A 17,959-nucleotide genomic window follows, 5' to 3' on the forward strand; every position below is an offset into this window, starting at 1 on the left:
CTACTGATGGCCCTGGGAGTGGATAAAGCCCATGCATTGGGCCTCTGTCCCGGAGGGAGGGCTGGGTTGTCTTAAGTTCTCTGTGCTGCTTGGGCCCTCTTGCCTCTGGCTCACGCTCATGTTCATGTCCTCCTTGTGTTCTATTCTGCTGCCTCTAATTCCTGACGCAGCCTACAACCTGCCCTCCGTCCAGGGTCACAGAGTTTAGATGAGCATCTAAAGGAGAGCCTTTAGAATGTTTTGCTTCTGTGGGCTGTTGGGTTTCCGTCCTCATGATTAAGTAGTAAGAGGAATAATAGACACTATGCATGACACTGCTCTATGCTTCCAGCTGAGCGGGGAGATCAGCCTTCCTGCCTTCCTGAGCTGGACAGGGAAGCCCATTTGATGTCCCTTTCCTCTTAGTGAAGTCTGGAAGAGGGAGGGACTTTTCATGCAATGCTGTCACTGCTGCTGCTGCTGTTATTGCCAACCTCTCCCTTGGGGGTTGAGCCAATGGGAAGTCTGAGGTATTTTCCCTGAACCTTGGCAGAAGTGAGACTGGAGGAGTGAGAAGTCTTAGGAGGGAGGAGGCAAGAGGAACTGGAGCCCAGCAGTGAAGGCCTCCGAACTGCAGTGGGAGGAGGTAAGTGGCATTCTTATGCATGCTGGGTTATTCTCGGCTTCTAGGGATTCTCAGACTCCCTAAAACTGATGGGCAGCCCCTGGAGCTATCTGTGGGAGCAGTCATCTTCCTTTGAAGTAGCAGCTTTGCCTCTAGCATCTGGGTCCCTGACAGTTAGACACCCCCTTGCTGGGTAAAAACCATAGCCTCCTGCATTTCCTCGAAGGCATCGTAAGCTCCCCTATCCGATCTCTATTCTGTGCAGTGTTGCTGTAGAGGGATCTCTGACATCAGAATGACCTATCACACTGGCCAACATATTGGATATAGGAAAACCAGCTTTGTTCTTTACCTGATATGAAAGTGTCTGCCAACTGCTGAACAAATCCTGATGCGTATAAAAGATAATTTATACAATGAGTGTATTTAATGCTTGTGTCTGTGCTTTCTATCCCTGGGAGTCATAATGCTGCTGAATAAATATGTGTGAATGAATGAAATGAATGGATATTTACAAGCTAGTCCCCCCCCCCCCCCACTTTTTTTTAATAGCAGATGATCTAAAACCCTGGGGACAAATTATATGTCAGCTCCCAGGTCAAAAACAAAAGCTAGAGACCGCAATGTAATAATGATAATAGTTCTCAAAAAAAGTCTGCTAGCTGTGAGACACTCCCTGTTGGTGATATTTTCATTATTATCAATGATACTTAGCAACTTTAACAGCAATGGTGAGAGGCTTGAGTTTGCTATTGCTGTTTTTAGTAATAACAGGCACTTTTGAGTACCTGATAAGTTTATTCAGAATCAAAGGTTCTCCAAAAAGGGCAAAGCTGGGTACAGCTGAGCTTTAGAGTATCTCTGTGCTTAATTGCCTTCTACAATAATTTATAACCTGGATACCCCTGCTTGTATTTTGTGCTCAATAACAATGAAGTAGAGAGTGGGCTTCTCATGGGACACGAGGAGAGATAGGAGAAGGACTCTTTATATTTGTGAGGCCCTAACATCTAGGATGGTTAGAACACAAATGGTAACAACAGGAAAGCATGCATTTAATCACAGTTGTATCTGGAAAATTTTGACCCAAAGTCTGTGGCGGGGTTTTAAATGCTAATATATATGTAGAGGAATTTATATTTATATTGATAAATAAAATCACTTTGATTCCTCCACAAGGATTAAGTAAAACTATTCTGGAAGTTTTTCTTATAAAGAGGTGTCAAGTCCCCCATTTGTCTGAAAAGTGCTTTAGAGATATTTATAGGGTGGAATGAAACACTAAGTCCCTCACTCAGGAAGTGTGCTGTTTGTTTAAACAAACCTGGTCATGTGTAATGAGAGAAGACTGGGTTTGGGTTTGTTACACAGCAAATATGGATTCCCTCCTTTATTCTCTGAGAACTAATCAGCTTTTGTGTTCCTGTCTGAACTTGGTTGTATCGCCACAGGTAATGCTGACTAGAAAACCAGTAAAGAGATTCAAACTCCACAAGTGACATTTTGTAGGCACAGGCCTGCTGTCTGAGACTGATTCTCAGAGGAGCCAAGACCCCAGTCAGGGCTAATGCTGCTCGTGAGGGCCGTTCAGAGAGAGGCTGGAGCAAAGACAATGGCGGTGGATGTGGATTTCCGCCCCGAGCCCCTCCCCCAGCCCAGTCGACCTCCCTGACTTCTGTCCTTCCAATGTCTTCATAGTTTCCCTGGGCCCCACAGGGCTTAAACTGAGGTGTTGAACTGAGATGGCATTTCAGGCCATAGGTAGAAGCTTTCCATTCCCACCCCCCCCTTATTTCTCCTGAAATGATGCAAAACACTGTTTTCTTCACTCCTTTTCTTCTCGTTTCCCTCTTGTTTTCAATTTTTCTTTTGTCTTTTCCTGTGAGAAGTCGTGAGAAATTTTTGGATTAGAGGAAGCATGACTAGGGACTAAAATTTGGGATAATATAAGAATGATCCTAGTTTCTTTCTGTTGGTGTCCCTGGTGTATAATTAGCCTGTTTTAATGGCCGATGCTGGAGTTTGTTGGTTAGGCTGAGCAAAATTCACTTGGCAATAGCATCATTTTAAAAGAGGAGGTAGGGAGGCAAGCTATGCTTAATAGATCTGCATTTTGAAGAACTTTTAAAATGCTTTTCAACTATTGACAAGACTTACATAACCTCATGAATAAAAAGGTATCAAGTTCTCTATATAAGGTCAGTGTAATGGCTTACCAATATGTTATTACCTATCACCAAAGAGGGAAACAGATAATAACAGCATTTATTGAGAAAAATATTAGGGAGTTACACATGAATCTTTGAAGTTTAGAAGTAGAAGGATGCTTTTTTTCTAGCATATGGATGTTATGTCATGGAAACATGCCTTAGGGGATACAAAGTAAAGACTAGAGATATTTCTCACACATGTTATTACCTGTTTTAGTTTCAAGTATGAATGCCACTGCATACCAGGTCCTATAAAATCATTACGCTGTGTGTGTGTGTGTGTGTGTGTGTGTGTGTGTGTGTGTGTAATGTTTCACCAAACTGGTTAGGAACACTTTTTTTTTTATATATAGCATACAGTGACTTGCCATTTCTGTCCATGGGATATGGAACACCAGCTTGTGAGTGCTTTGTTCTCAGACTCACCTGTGGGACCCACAGAGGGATCCAGGGACAACGCTGAGATGTAACAAGAAGCTCAACCCGGTCTCTTGTTAAAGCTTTTTAAAGCCATGTAGCCATTCAATCTTATATGACATAATGGACTTGGGTCTCCACTCCGTCCCAGTTGGAGTCAAGGTGAAGGATAAACAGAGGTCCCCTGCTGAGTATTTTCTGAGGAGCTAGAAAGGAGATTCTGTGAGATTAGAAACCATTAATTATTGAGGGCAGGTAAGCCTGTCACTGTGGCTTCCTCCCAGGCTTCTGTCCTACATTTTAGATTCTGCCAGTAGTTTCCAGAGACCAGAGGCGGACAGTGTGTGTGTGTGTGTGTGTGTGTGTGTGCGTGCGTGCGTGTGTTGTGTGAGAAGAAATAGAAAAACTTACAAGGACCTTTATTTCTTTGTAGTTGGCATTACTGTGAATTCAAAGCCTTCTTTTTCTCAAATTCTCTACCTCTTCCCACATGCGTCACCATCACCATTTTGAAAGTTTCTGTTCAATGTTAAGAGTTGGAAACACAGAAAGTTGTTCTTCCTTTCTAAATTCTGTCCCAGTCATTACAACATGTGTACCCTTGGAAAAAAGACTGAATAACTTTGAATCTCAATTTTCAGCTGCAAAATAGGAATAATAGTAATAAAACAAATAGAGATAATATATCAATGCTTGTGAGGGTTGACAGAGGCTAATTTGCTATTATCTTTTTCTAGATTTTATTGGTACAATAGTTTTCAGTTATAGAGTCAGATATAGGTCTGTCAAGAAAGCAACTGTGTGGTTTGCCAAATGCTGTAACCCCCTACTTGACCTCTAGAGTGCCATTTAATGCTTTAGGGTACGGGTTGGCAAACCTTAGCTCTTGGTCCAAACCTAGCTGATTTTGTAAATAAAGTGTTATTGGAACACGGCCATGTCCTTTTGTTTACTTTTTTGCTATGTCTGCTTTCATGCTACAAGTGAAAAACTGAGTCACTGATGGCCGTATGGCCCACACCTCTGTATTTTTGTCATCCGTCCCCTTACAGAAAAAGTTTGCCAACTTCTCCTCTTGAGAGTTTCTGATGAAAAACATTCTCTAAACCTATACACTGCATTTCTACTAAGTAAAATACCAGTAGCGCTCCCCTTCAAGTTCACAGTCTAGTTTGCCTTCCTGATAAGTTTTAATTTCCGAGGGATCCTTTCCTGTTTGCTTGTTCATCTCTAACCTAACCTGCTCTCTCAACTATAAGCAGCTTTACCAGGAGGGTGTGTTGTCTTCATATTCTAATAATCATTTCTTCATACATGGTGTCACTGTCACATTGCCACATTCTCATAGCACTTGGTCTCTCTCTCTCTCTCTCTCTCTCTCTCTTTCTCTCTTTCTCTTTCTCTCTGGCACACACACACACACACACACACACACACACACACACACACACTTCCTACAACTGCCATTACCAACTTTGACCTATATAGTAGACAACAAAAGCATGATCCGTGTGACCTTAAAATGTTCAGACATATAAACCCCTAGAAAATTTTAATACTACTATGACCATGACTTATCCCAAATGACTAACTGTGCCCAGAGCCAGACACCATCCACAACAATTAGCTCTTTTTTCTCAGATATTTGTAGACTTCCTGACTGGTGAAAAGTGGCACATGGGAGTTAAATTTCATAGAGAACAAAATTTTTTTTTCCTGTCTAGAACCGAGTAGTTAGTATAAAGTAAAGCTGAAAGTCATGAAGTCATTTTTTAAAAGATGCTCCCTGATTCACTGAAACTTTCAGAAATCTAACCACTGTCTAGAAACTGGTTGTAAATAACAGTGACTTATCATCTAGTCTCAAATCTTGTGTATCTGGCCCCTGGAAAAGGAGCATCTGACTGTGGAAAGATGCTTCAGGGACAGTTCTTTATGGCCGGATCCCCTCCATAGACCAGATCCTGATATTATCTGGATCTCTAGTATACATAACATAAAGCTGAAAACAAACGTACTTGGAAACCCTGGTGTCTGTGTGATGGGCCCACTCCCTCCCACCACCTCCCTTTCTCCAGGAAGAACCAACATGATGAGGCTTCCACTTCCTGCCTTGGAAGAAAGCCTGCCTCTTCAAAGGCATTCCCATGGGGTCCAAATACACTTAACACAAAGGTAAGAACTTGGTCTTGTGGTCAGGGCCCAAGAACTTGTGGTCAGGGTCCAAGGGTTTTAGTATTAAGCCCTAAATATTTAAGAAAGATTTCAGAGGGGTGTCAAGACTTGAGTGGAAACACCACTGAATGTGGACCTACTTCTTGGTCAGTGCCTATCAAGTAATTTTGCTTATGATGCTCAATGACATTGTTATTGATTATATGCGAGTGCATATGAGATAATACTTGCCCTTGCTGTGAGCAGTAATCTGTGATCTATTTTATTCCATACATCTGCTCTGATGTATCCTATATTATCACATTTTACTATATTTAATTAAAAAAAAATACTGGCATCCAGCCATTAAATTTATTTCATTTCCTCCAGTGGATTGTAACCTGCTGTTTGAAAAACAGCGTTCTAGGTGATATGAATGTTACTGACTCTTGCCTACTAAAACTGATGGCTGAGAAGCAGTATATATTTTTCATTACACAGAAACACGATGAAGGGCCATAACTGAGAGCACTCTAGCCTCTCTGGACATACTCATTTTTTTGTTTTTTCTTCCACAACTGATTATTTTCAAATTCTGATTCCCTTTTATTTCATTACCTAGCTTTGTTCTTACTTTCTTTTCCTCCTATACTTAAAAATATATATATATATATATTTCTGCCTTGGACCTCTAGTTCCATTGGTCACTTGAAGGGTGCCATATTCCTTATGACCCTGGAACACTTGCCTGGGTAGCTCAGCCCTTTCTGCCCCTCCAGCCATGAGCAAGTCCACCTTGTCTCACAGGTCTGGGTTTCGCTGAGAAATATTTCCCGCTCCCTCTAGTACTCAGTGAACTCTATTCCTTGGTTGTTCAGACATCGCCCCCTGTGGCACTTTCTATGCTGCCGTGTGATTACTCATATATTGTGTCCCATCCCAGACTTTGGGCCCACTGGAGGCAGGGACTGTGTCTTCCTTCGTGCCCGTATAGTGCGGCACAACAACCCTCGATGAAAGTTTGTTACACCAATGAGTGGATGAATGAAACCACAGAGTGGAGGGGGAAAAAGTGGAGGATTTGAATGGGTACCTTTATTAAAATAAGTTCTATTATAGTTAATATTCTTCTTTGGCTTTGTACTCAATGCCAACATGTTCATGGAATTTCTCTCTGATACAACGGTAATGCTTTCTCTTCTCTCTGGCGATATAGTCTTTGTACCCTGATTCAGATCTCACCTGCTCAAGACATTCCTCTATTATTAGTCTGATTTACAGATGGGTACATTCACCAATGTGTGTATCAGGTGCTAAGAGACATGGCGGCCCCCTTGACATGCTTATGGGATGAAAGGAAACGGGAAGACATCATATATGTTAAAAATCCTAGTTTCCGGCACAGTCATGCAAAAGCTACATGTGTTAAGGATCTGATTTTCATGGTTGTCTGTGGCCTGGTTTTGAACTGTCAGCTGGCTATCTCAGCCAGTTCACATGGTGGTGGATAAATATAAGCAAAAATCCGCCTGTTCTTCAGCAGATCAAATATCAAAGCGGAATTAGTTTTCCTTATTGTGGCCTTTTCTTTTCAGATTTTACATTGATTTAATTGAATTAATCCTATGTCTATGGAACATAATTTATTGCGTCAACACTTAGTTTAACTTTAATACAGTTGATGGACTTCAGCTAACTTAACATGGGACAGGCTACTTCTCAGAATACTCACCAACAAAAGGAGATCCTTTGTCCCCTTTTATCTCTGTAATTTCATTTATTGAAGAATTATTTTTAGTGTCTACTCTGCTGGGATAGAGGTTATTGTAGTGACACAATAGACGTATCTAGACATGGCATTCATGGGGCCGAGAGTGTAAAGGAGAGACAAACATTTAATAAATACATGGATACATAGTCAGGAACTCATAAATGTTGAAGGGAAGGTATCTGAGTAAAGAAGGGAGGACCTAATTTAGATTAGGGTTTGAGGAAACATCTTTGAAAAGGTGACATTTATGCCAAGGTCCTAGTTTTCATTCCTGGTAGTGGAAACCTGAAGACTTTGTGGAGGAAACAGCTCACTCTTCTGAGTAATTTCAAGATCAGTATGTCGGAGCTTAGTCATGTATTAGGTTCCTAGGGACATTATAACAGATTAACACACATTTCATGGTTTAAAGCAACACAAATGTATTCTCTTACAGTACTGAGGGTCCAGATTCTGAAACTAAAGCAACAACAGGTCAACGCTCCGACTGAAAGCTCTAGGGAAATTCCTGATTTGCCTCTTCCAGCTTCTGGTGGCTCCAGACTTCCTTGCCTTGTAGATGCATCATTCCAATGTCTGCCTCTGTTATCATGTTACTTCTTCCCCTGTCTCTTTGTCTGAAATCTCACTCTTCTTTGTCTCATGAGGTCATCCATCATTGGACTTAGGGCCCATGTGGGTAATTCAGGGTGATTTCATCATAAGAGCTTTCACTTAATTAAATCCACGAAGACAGACCCTATTTATAATTAAGATCATATTCACATGTACTGGGGGTTAAAAGTTAGATATCTTTTTAGAGGAATACAATTCAAGCCACTACAGGAGGGAGGAGGAGCATGGAGAATGGGTGGGCAGAGAGTAAGCCCAGATCATGCAGGGCCTTGTAGGCACTACCAAGAACATAGGGAAGCCTGTGAAGTAACATGATCCACCTATATCTAAAGACAATGATTCTGCTTGATGGAGAGAACAGATTGGGGAGAGCAAGAGTGAAAGAGGTGAGAGAAGGGCGGAAACTATTGCAAGAGCTGAGAGATAATAAGTGGACAAACCTCAGATCTATTTTGGAGGAGGAGTCGTAGCACTTGGCAATGGACTGCATAAATATGGGAAAGATGGAGCAGTCAACGATCACTCTCAAATTTCATACTAGAAAAACTGGGCCAATGGAAGTTCCTTTTACGGAGATGGGGAAGACTGGAGAGGAAGACTAGGTTTGGGGAAAGTTCATGAGGGCAGATTTTAAGGTGAGAAGTTTGAGATGCCTGTGAGAAGTCAAGTACCCATTGGAATATAGAAATTAAAGGAGCAGTTAGGTCTGGAAATATAAATTTGGGAGTCCTCAGTGGTAGGTGGCCTTGGAAGTAATGGGAAAGGTGAAATTTCCTGGAGTGAGAGTGGGAAGAAAAGAGGGATCAACCTTTAGAGCATAAAGGGAACAGGAGGAGCCAGAAAAGGAGACTAAAAGGACGTGGTATATGCTCCACTTGACTTTCATTAACCTCAGAAGAAAACATCCATGGAGCAGTGGTGAGTGCAGGAGACTAAGAATCAGAGGCCTGAGTTAGTTTTGTAGATATATCTGACACTCACTTGTTCTGTGATTTTAAGCATTTGCTCTCTTTACAATCTAATGCTGTGAACACCAGGACTTTTAAAAATAGGCATGTAAAATAAGGGTTTTCTTAATCTTCACCTTTTCATGTACAAACATTTAAGAGAAGAGTCATTTAATATGATGACTTATTGCACTGCATTCAGCAATACATTCTAGATTCATTTTTATTTCTCAACGATCATGTATTTGATCACAAAACAGGAGTTACACAAATATAACAAAAGGACATTTTTAATTAAACATTGAGTTACTCTTATGCCCATAACATAAGCAGATATTGTGAATTAAGAGGTTAAGAGGTTGATGGGATTTCTTTAAGGTTAGGTCATATACTGATTTTTAGATTGCATCAGAAATACAATGGGGTGTGTGTCTAGCTACTGTGCTGTTGTGTTAAACATATTCCATCACCTTGGGGTTGGGGTGAACTGGGTTAGTCACAGACTCACTTTATAATTGTTCGTGCAAAGAATAGAAGGATGGGTGAAAATCCTGTTCTACAAAGAGACCAGGCACCTTCACTAACATCATACAAACGTCTGCTTTTCATTATCAAAACATTCACAGAATTTTTCTGAATTGTTACAGGAAGTTATTGAAAGGTTTGTGTATCTTCCATGCAGCGTTGTGCTTCAAATTTTCCTGCTATTACTTTTTTTTTTTTTTAAAAAAAAAAACAAGGTTAAATAGTATGCTAACAAGTGGAAACAACTAAGGCATCTTTCAGAAAGTAATTTGGTCACTAGAATAAATTGTTCTATAGGGTTTCTGTTGTTATTACTAAAATATTTTAAAATCGTCAACCTAAAATGATTTTATGTTTGAGCTAGTCTAATTTTTAAAATTTAAAAATTAATAAATAATCTACTTGAAATTTATGAGTGGGTCTAAAAATAGGCTTTCTTTATTTTTTTTAAATATTTTTTATTAAGTGTGTTTTTCCTAGACTCATCAGATCCAAGTCAAGTAATTATGTCAATCTAGGAGGGCGCAAGCTCACAGTGGCCCACGTGGGGATTGAACCGGCAACTTTGTTGTTAAAAGCACTGCTCTCTAACCAACTAAGCTAACCGGCCACCCCTTTGGCTTCCTTTATTTTAAAACAATCCTGGTGAAGTCACAGCCAGAAGCTAAATTTGGTAATATTCAAACTCGTTGGATGCTTGGCCTAAAGGATGATTAGTGGTCCAAAATTTAAGTAGTTGATGTTGAGGTGTTATGGGAATATAAAGAATTTATGAAGAGTACCTTAAATAATAGAAAGTCAGAGAAGGAGGTTACAGGCTAAAAACCAATAATCTAGGTGAGTTGTAGACACCTTTGATTTGGGTTTAGTCAGGCAGATGTTAGTGGCCATTGGGCAAATAATACTTTTCTTTGTTAAAGAACATGTCCTGTGAATGTATGCTCACTAAATTTTTTTTTTTAAACTAAATTAAAGACTAATTTTTGGTGACTTAAATCCTAACATCTCACCATGCCAATGCTGTGAGAATTCCATGACTTGGGAACATATTCCAGGCCAAGGAAGCCAGAAAAGAACAAGTTTGTCCTGTGTCTCTAAATGGGTCACTATAAAGAATTGCATTATAATACAATTACAATTGTGAAGTATTTCCCATGTTATGAAAACAGAAACTCTGCATGCCATTTATATGGTATGAACTAAATTGAAGGCAGGCCCGAGAGTGAAACTTACCCAACCTTCAGGGTAAAAGAGAAGAATTCTCCCAAGAGTTGGACTCGTCTGAGTTCTGACTCTTCTGATACACTTAGAGGAACTGTTTTCAATTACTTACAGCCTTGGTTCCCAACATCTGGAGCAGAATCATGTGAAGGCAGGTGGGATTTGGTTAGCTAATCTAGGAAGAAGCTACCTTTCTATTCTTTTCTAGCTCGTCCCCCAATTGCTTGTGTGTACGGTTTCTAATCCAAATCTATTTTCTCTCGGATTCATATTCAAGTAAACATTGAGTGACTGAATGGTTTGGGCCTTTCTCGAAGGAAGTCAGCCTGTGCTTTTTGAGTTCTGGCTGTTCCCATCCATTTCTACATCCCGATGTACAGTTTCCTGCTTTTCCCAACCTGTTGATTGAAATGTCCTGAGAAACCTTTATTCTAATCTTCCAGGAGGGGCTGTACCAGAGCACCAAGACTATCCTCCTTAAGTAACGCATGACTCAATATGTTTTTAAAAGCTCAGATATTAATGTTACTATACTCTGTAGTGGGATGTTTTTCTTGAAAAATAAATCTAAAATTCCTGTGGAAAAATCAAATGAGTGAAAACAGCCAAGAACATTTTGAAAACAAGAAGCAGTTTTGAGGGACTTGCCATATCAAATACTGGCGTATACTTTTATTAAACAGTTTTAATTAACAAAAAAATAAATGGGCAGATTAATGAAATGGAATACAGCTCAGAAATTGACTGTTACCTAGTTAAAATTTAGCCTGTGACGAAGGGGAATTGCACATATTTGAGGGAAAGAGAGTTTAAAGACATAACAGTAGGATAATTGATTAACTATCATGATTATTATTAAATATGTAGATTGTCACTTCATACCAAAAAAGTATGGAAAGAAACAAAATAAAACAAACCAAGTTAGCAGAGAAAAGACATGAGAAATTAGGTGCTGGATCTCAGAGAAGGAGTTTTTAAACATAAGAGCACTAGAAGAAATCATATATTTTAAACTACATAAAAATTTAAAATAGGAGTGGGGAGGAAGGAGGAATGCGGTGGAGCATGGAGGGTTTTTAGGGCACTGAAACCGCTCTGTGATATTATATTGGTGGCCATATTGCATCCATTTGTCCAAACCCGTAGAATGTACACCACCAAGAGTGAACCCTAATGTAAATTATGGACTCTGGATGATAATGTTATGTCAGTGTAGGTTTATCAGTTGTAACAAATGTCCCACTCTGGTGAGGAAATTGATAACGGGCGAGGGTATGCTTGTGTTGGGGTAGGAGGAATTTGGGTAATCTCTTTACCTTCCACTCAATTTTGCTGTGAACCTAAAATTGCTCTAAAAATAAAGTCTATTGAAAGCTAAACAATGTGTGTGTGTGTGTGTGTGTGTGTATGTGTGTGTGTGTGTGTGTATGAATTGCCTGTTCATGTCTTTTGTACATTTTTTTTATCAAGTTTGTATTTTTAAGAATTGTTTAAGAATTCTTTGCATATTAGAGCTATAAGCCTGTGTCTGTTGTGAATATTGTCTCCAGTTTGATGTGGTTTTGGTATTTTCTGACATGCACAAATTCTAATTTTTATTTTGTAGTCAAATTTGTTAATCTTTTATTTTCTCTGGATTTTGAGCCATAGTTAGAAAAACCTTTTTCTTCAGAGACGTTACAGAGGAATTGACCCATACTTTTTTTTCCCCCTAGTACTTCTATGGTTTTATTTCTTACATTAGATCCCTAATTCATTTGGAGTTTATTTCTATTTATATGGGGTGGTACATGGATCTAACTTTATCTTTTTCTAAATGGCTATTCAGTTGTCCTAAAGTTGTTTATTTAAATATCCATCTTTATCCTATTGATTTGAGATGTTGCCTTTATCATATTCTCACTTTCCACAGGTTTTTGGGTATAACTCTGGACTTTTCATTGATTTTTATGTGTTAATTTTATACCTGTTAACTCACAGAATTATTTAGCTGTTTGGTTTGCTTGGTTTGCTTTTATCATTAATTATCTGTGGTTTTCTTTCAACACTTGCAAATACAGATAATTTTGCTTGTTTTTTGACCCACTCTTATTCTTCTGATTGATTTGCTAATAACTTCAGTGCAACGCTGTGTGGTAGCAGAGCTAGTAGTCATCTTTTTTTTTAAGTGTTTAAAATTTTTTTTTTTTTATCATGAATGGGTATTGAATTGTGTCAATGGCTTTTTCATCATATGTTGAGATAATCATATGAGGCAGTTCCCACTGTTTCTTATTTGAAAAAAACATAAACTTTCTTAGTCCTAATTTTTTCATATTGTAAAATGGGAGATTTAGATTAATGCTCTCTAAAGTTTCCTTTAGCTCCTTATATATCCATCTGTTAATAAAGAAAGAATTTGATTTATGTTTAGCTCCCAAGCCACTGAATTTACAGATTTAATTAAAATTTATGTGGGTATTTTAAAATTACACTGCAAATACAAGAGTATAGTTAGAAAATAGTTTTAAAGCACCCATTGAGAACAATAATTTTAAAGGATAAAATAAAAGCTGATAGAAAAGCAAAATACATCATTTACATTTAACTTTGCCACTGCAACTTATTAAAGGTAAAGTTTAATAAAATAAATCTAAAGACTTAGTATATTTATTTTTCATAAAAGATAATGACATTCAAGACGAAGTGAAAAAATAATTCAGGTTATCAAATGGGACCAATTATTGCATAAGTAGAAATTCTGAGGTGGAAAGTGAACTCTAATTTGCTTCTTAAGAAATTAGAATTAGATTATATTCGGGAAACCTCCCTGTCTCAGTATGTTCATAAATATCATAGGACCAAAAGAGTTGAAATTAAAAAGGTCATTAATAAGCAATAGTGGTGACTCAGTTCTGCAGGAATTACCATTCATTGATCTGTTGTGATCATGACAATGTGATGAAATGACATGGCACAAATAAGTGGAAACCAATAAGGCCTCCACTATTTGGAATTCTGATGAGAAGACGTCTTAGGAAGGTCCAATGAGTGCATTCACTGGAATATTTGAGGAGAATACTATATCACAGCATTGATTGCCAAGTGAAAGGGACGATTATTCATTTCAAAAGTAGAAGAGAAGGAGAAGAAGAAAGTGGAGAAGGTAGAGCAAGAAGAGAAGACAGGCTAAATATTCACATGTAAATAAGAAATGTAGACTAATTGAATTCTTTTGTGCCCTGCCCATAGTGAAACAACAAAGAACACATCAAGAAATAAAAATAGACCTAACATTCAAAGCATTTAGAATGACTTAACCATGACACAACATGCAATTAAGCCATGGAACTTGCTACTACAAGATTTTATTCAAATAGATAACTTAGGTAGGTTAGAAGGATTAGATATGGTAAACACAGTTTATATCAAAATTTCAGTGACTGCCATTCAGAATAAACAAACAAAACTCCAAACAAATGGAACACAAATGACTTCAGCTTCCAGGGAATATCCTAATGTATTTTAGGATGTGCAAGAAATTTCCCTTGTGCAATGATTTATTGCTATTCTTATATATGAATTTTAATAATTACCTCTAAATATAGTGCTGTGGAATAAAAGGCAGAAATATGGTTTGAAATCATTGCTTGTCAAAGAGGTAGGTCATGGAATAAGTCATAAATGTATCATAACAATTATTTATTCCCATCGCAATTGTGTGAAGAGAAGCTTCAGGGCGGAAAAGGGGAGAAAAATCTTGTCAGTGAATAGAAGACAGTTTAATGTGGTGAGAATTTTGGAGGCCTGCTGATTTTCATGCGAACTGTCCTACCACACTCTCACTTCTTGCTTCTTCCTCTCCGCATCCTCGTTACGCCTATCCCGTCAATGTAAGAATTTCCCAAGGAGTCTTCCCAATGAGTTTTTCTTCTTCTTGCTCTGGGCTCTGTCTGGGAATCTCATTCATGGTTTTAGTTATGACCTATGTGTGCAAGGTCCCCAGATTAGCATCTCTATCACCGACCATTTCTTTTTATCTGCAGACCTGAATTTCCAGCTACTTTTTCCAATTGGGTGTCCCAGGGACACCTCAAATCCAATACACCCAAAGCAGAACTTATTATTTCTCCCATTCTGTCAGGCATACTTCTACTGCTGAATTCTCTGTCCCTGTAAATGACAGCGTCATCGTCCCAAACAACACAAGTCCTCCAGACCTCGACGTTGCCTTAGGAAGTATTTGACAGCTATTCGTACATTAATTCCCATGGGCTTTTACTTATGTTGTTCTTTAATCCGGAACGCCTTTCATCCTGATTTTCCAAGATCCAGATCAAAAGCTTACTCATTTGTGAAGTCTGCTTAAGACTGCTCCTTCCGATTAATTATTTTTTCCTCGGTGCTCTCATTGGCTTGCCTTTCTGTCACAACACTTATTTTACTCTAGGTCATTTAATTTGTTCAATAACATGTATTCAGGTCGAGTATAGTAAGTATCAGATGGTATCACATACATTGGGGAAGAAAGAGGAATAAGTCTTGGTTTCTGGCCTGAAGGAGTCTTTCAGTATTTAAAATATAGGCAACATATATACAGCCTTACAGTAGTGGGCCCACATGTTAAATTTGATTAAATATTTTTTAACCTTCAAAAAGTGGGAAAAAAAGTTGTTTAGGTAGCTGGAGAGCTACCACAAATAAAAACTTTCTGTGATTGGCAGTCACAACATCAAAGCTATGTGGAAAAAATGTCCCTTTTCTTGTAGAATGAACATGAGTATGACTGTGAGAAAGCAGTGCTTGCTCCACTAAATACTGGGGTTTCCGCTGATTAGTTATGACATTTATCCCCAGGAAGGTAGGACTTCCACATTTTGGAGCAGAGAATGACTTTGGGTCTAGATAGACCATTTCGTTTTATTTCCCAGCCTCCTGCTGGGAAAGGTGAACATTTTTGTTCACTTTATGTCATGTTTTTAAAGAGAAGATAGGACTTGTGGTTCATTAGTGGTTCATCATAACAGGAGACTAGACTTCAGGTAAAGCCTCATATCACTGTTAATGATGGGTAGTTTGGGGGTAATAATGAAGTAGGAATATTTTCCTGTGAGTCCCCAAATGATGTAGATGATGTTGGATCTGTCTGCAGTTTCTGGGTGTGGGCCGGGATCGTGTCTCGTGAAGCCGAAGAATGGACACACGGACCAGGGAGAAGCAAGGAGTTGTAAAAGAAGATAGTTTATTAGAGGCAGGAGAAGAGGTTGCAGCTCCCGAGCAGGAGGGGATCCCGAATAGGGGTGCCCAGTGACTGAGGCAAAAGCTCTTACTTTTACACCTTCCCTTGCCTGCTTGGGGAAGGGGGCTGGGGCCTTCTAATGGAATTCGTCTATCAGGTTTGTCCTGTTTGCTCATCCTGAAGGGATTAATGAAATAAAGCATTCCTGTCTGTCAGATCTGCTCCTTTGTCTGGCCAAAAGGGGTTTGAGATAATTTATTAACCTCAAGTCGTGGTCTCATATTTTTGTCCTGGAGTGAAGGAGACATTCCAGAACCTGGAGTTTCAGGATATTGCTCCTTTTTGTTTATTCCACCAGGGACCCCTCCGTCTACCTAGCAACATGCTAACTAATCTGTCTGATAGTAGAGAAAATGGGTCATATGATGGTTTGGTAGTCCCCCAAAGTGCCTGTTTATAATTGCTCATTTAATTGAGGCAAGGAACCTACAAGAAAGAGGTTTATGCATGGGCATCTGTGGGGAGAGTGGGTGAATGAAGAGACACAGAAGAATCTGTTATTCACTTGGTCCCAAGGATGAGCATCTGCCAAAGAAACTGTGTAGATGACAAGCTCTGGAAGGTGTAGGTGCAGAAAGTGTATCTGCGAGATCCTGGCAATAAGGTATAAAAGGGCGAAAGGAACTTCCTTCCCTTTTCTTAATGGGACCAAATGAAGGTGCTGACCCCTTGCTTGGTTTCTGTGAGGTCAGCAGGGAATAGTATTCTTGTGGGGGGATACTGGCGCTCTCTCATTGAGCATCACCTGCAGTGACAAAGATGAGGGAGCCTCAAGAATCCTGGAGACTGAGGACACTGGTACCAGAACAGAAGAGAAATGTGGAAGGCCCATGTGATGGCTGTAGGGATGAGCAAACTTGTTTACTTGGGAACCTTCAAACATCACAGCAAGCTTCAGTCCTGGGTTAAGTAAGTGAGGACAAGAAACAGCCAAATTTAGTTTATTCCAATTCGTGCTCATGTACTGATATGACCTGTGGAAATTTGGGTTATCGTTGTATAGCAAAGAAGAAGAATATCTATGACATGCTGGTTCCCATGGCTGAGTTTCCTTCTCGGACTTATGTCACTTTGGCATTGGTTAGCTGTGCATGAACTATTGTAAACACAGTAATGGGAGGGTTTTCTGAATTAAAGTGGAGGAGAAAACAATGGTGAGAAGAGCTTTAATTATGGTTGACTGGTAATTCCAGGATTATCCAGTTTGTGTGTCACTCAGGTCCCTTGCCTTTTACCTACCAGCCATGTCACCACATGAAGGTTCTTTATCTGTACAATAGATAGATAATAGCAAGGACATGGAATGAAAAATATTTCAGTTTGCTCTAGTCCATGATTATTGCAATCAGAATACAGAGAACAGAAAATCCATTTGCAAGCTTACATTTTCCATATCAACAACAACCTTCTCCATCAGAAAATTTACTACAACTACTAACTCAAGATTAACTTTCATGGATTATTTATAACTTTATTTCCCTCTAATATTACATTACTCATTCACCATCATGGAAGTGAGCAATAACTATTCGATTTGATTTTGGATAAACTAGCAGGATCCTTCTTCTTTCTGGGAAAGAGGCAAAACTGGACAAAATTGACAAGCAACTGTAAGATGACAGTACCTTCAGATTCCAATAGCTTTTCACAATAGACGACCCAGTCATCTGGGTAAGGATTGGCTAAACCTTGGGAAACATTCAGCTAGAAGAACCAGGCTTGCTTTTCCTTCTGTGCACAGCTGGTGCAGGTGGGTGCAACTTATAGCTCAACGATGTGATGCTAGCGTTGAGGCCGGAATGCATGCCTCTGGATGGCATGTTCTAAATGCAAAGGGGTCAACAACCAACTGGTCCTAACCTACCTTTGCCTACACCTGGCCATTTTTCAAGGGGAAAACCCACTACAGTGAACTCTAGCCTATACTATAGCAGGGAGGGTCTGGGTGTTGCAGATGTGGTTTTCCATTGCCAGATCAGAAGGGTGGAGAAGAGGCTGGCAGGGTAACAAGAATGAACTAACACCCCAGCTCCTCTCTGAAGCTGCTTAGTATAGGTAAGCCTCCAGAGAAGCCACGTGAGGTTGCTAACCTGACAGATATGTCTCTGGAAAATTCCAAGTCAGAAAACTGAGAGACGAGGGAGTGGGGGAAGGATGAAGAACTGTACAAAGAGAAGTCAGCCAAAATAATTCGGGATCCAGATGGACATCTGAGTT

At 39.4% G+C, this 17,959-nt stretch overlaps 1 protein-coding gene across 1 annotated transcript in view; it reads left to right on the forward strand.

Moving 5' to 3' along the window:
- The first annotated feature begins 476 nt into the window (after positions 1 to 476).
- SERPINB7 (serpin family B member 7) overlaps positions 477 to 17,959 on the forward strand; it is a 45,618-nt gene continuing 28,135 nt past the window's right edge. The window contains exon 1 of the mRNA XM_019729335.3: positions 477 to 625. The gene's annotated coding sequence lies outside the window, so the exon portion shown is untranslated. The remainder of the gene's footprint in view (positions 626 to 17,959) is intronic.

Source organism: Rhinolophus sinicus, chromosome 4 (assembly GCF_057876585.1).
Source record: "Rhinolophus sinicus isolate RSI-liver-muscle chromosome 4, RSI-T2T, whole genome shotgun sequence".
NCBI classification, from domain to species: Eukaryota; Metazoa; Chordata; class Mammalia; order Chiroptera; family Rhinolophidae; genus Rhinolophus; species Rhinolophus sinicus.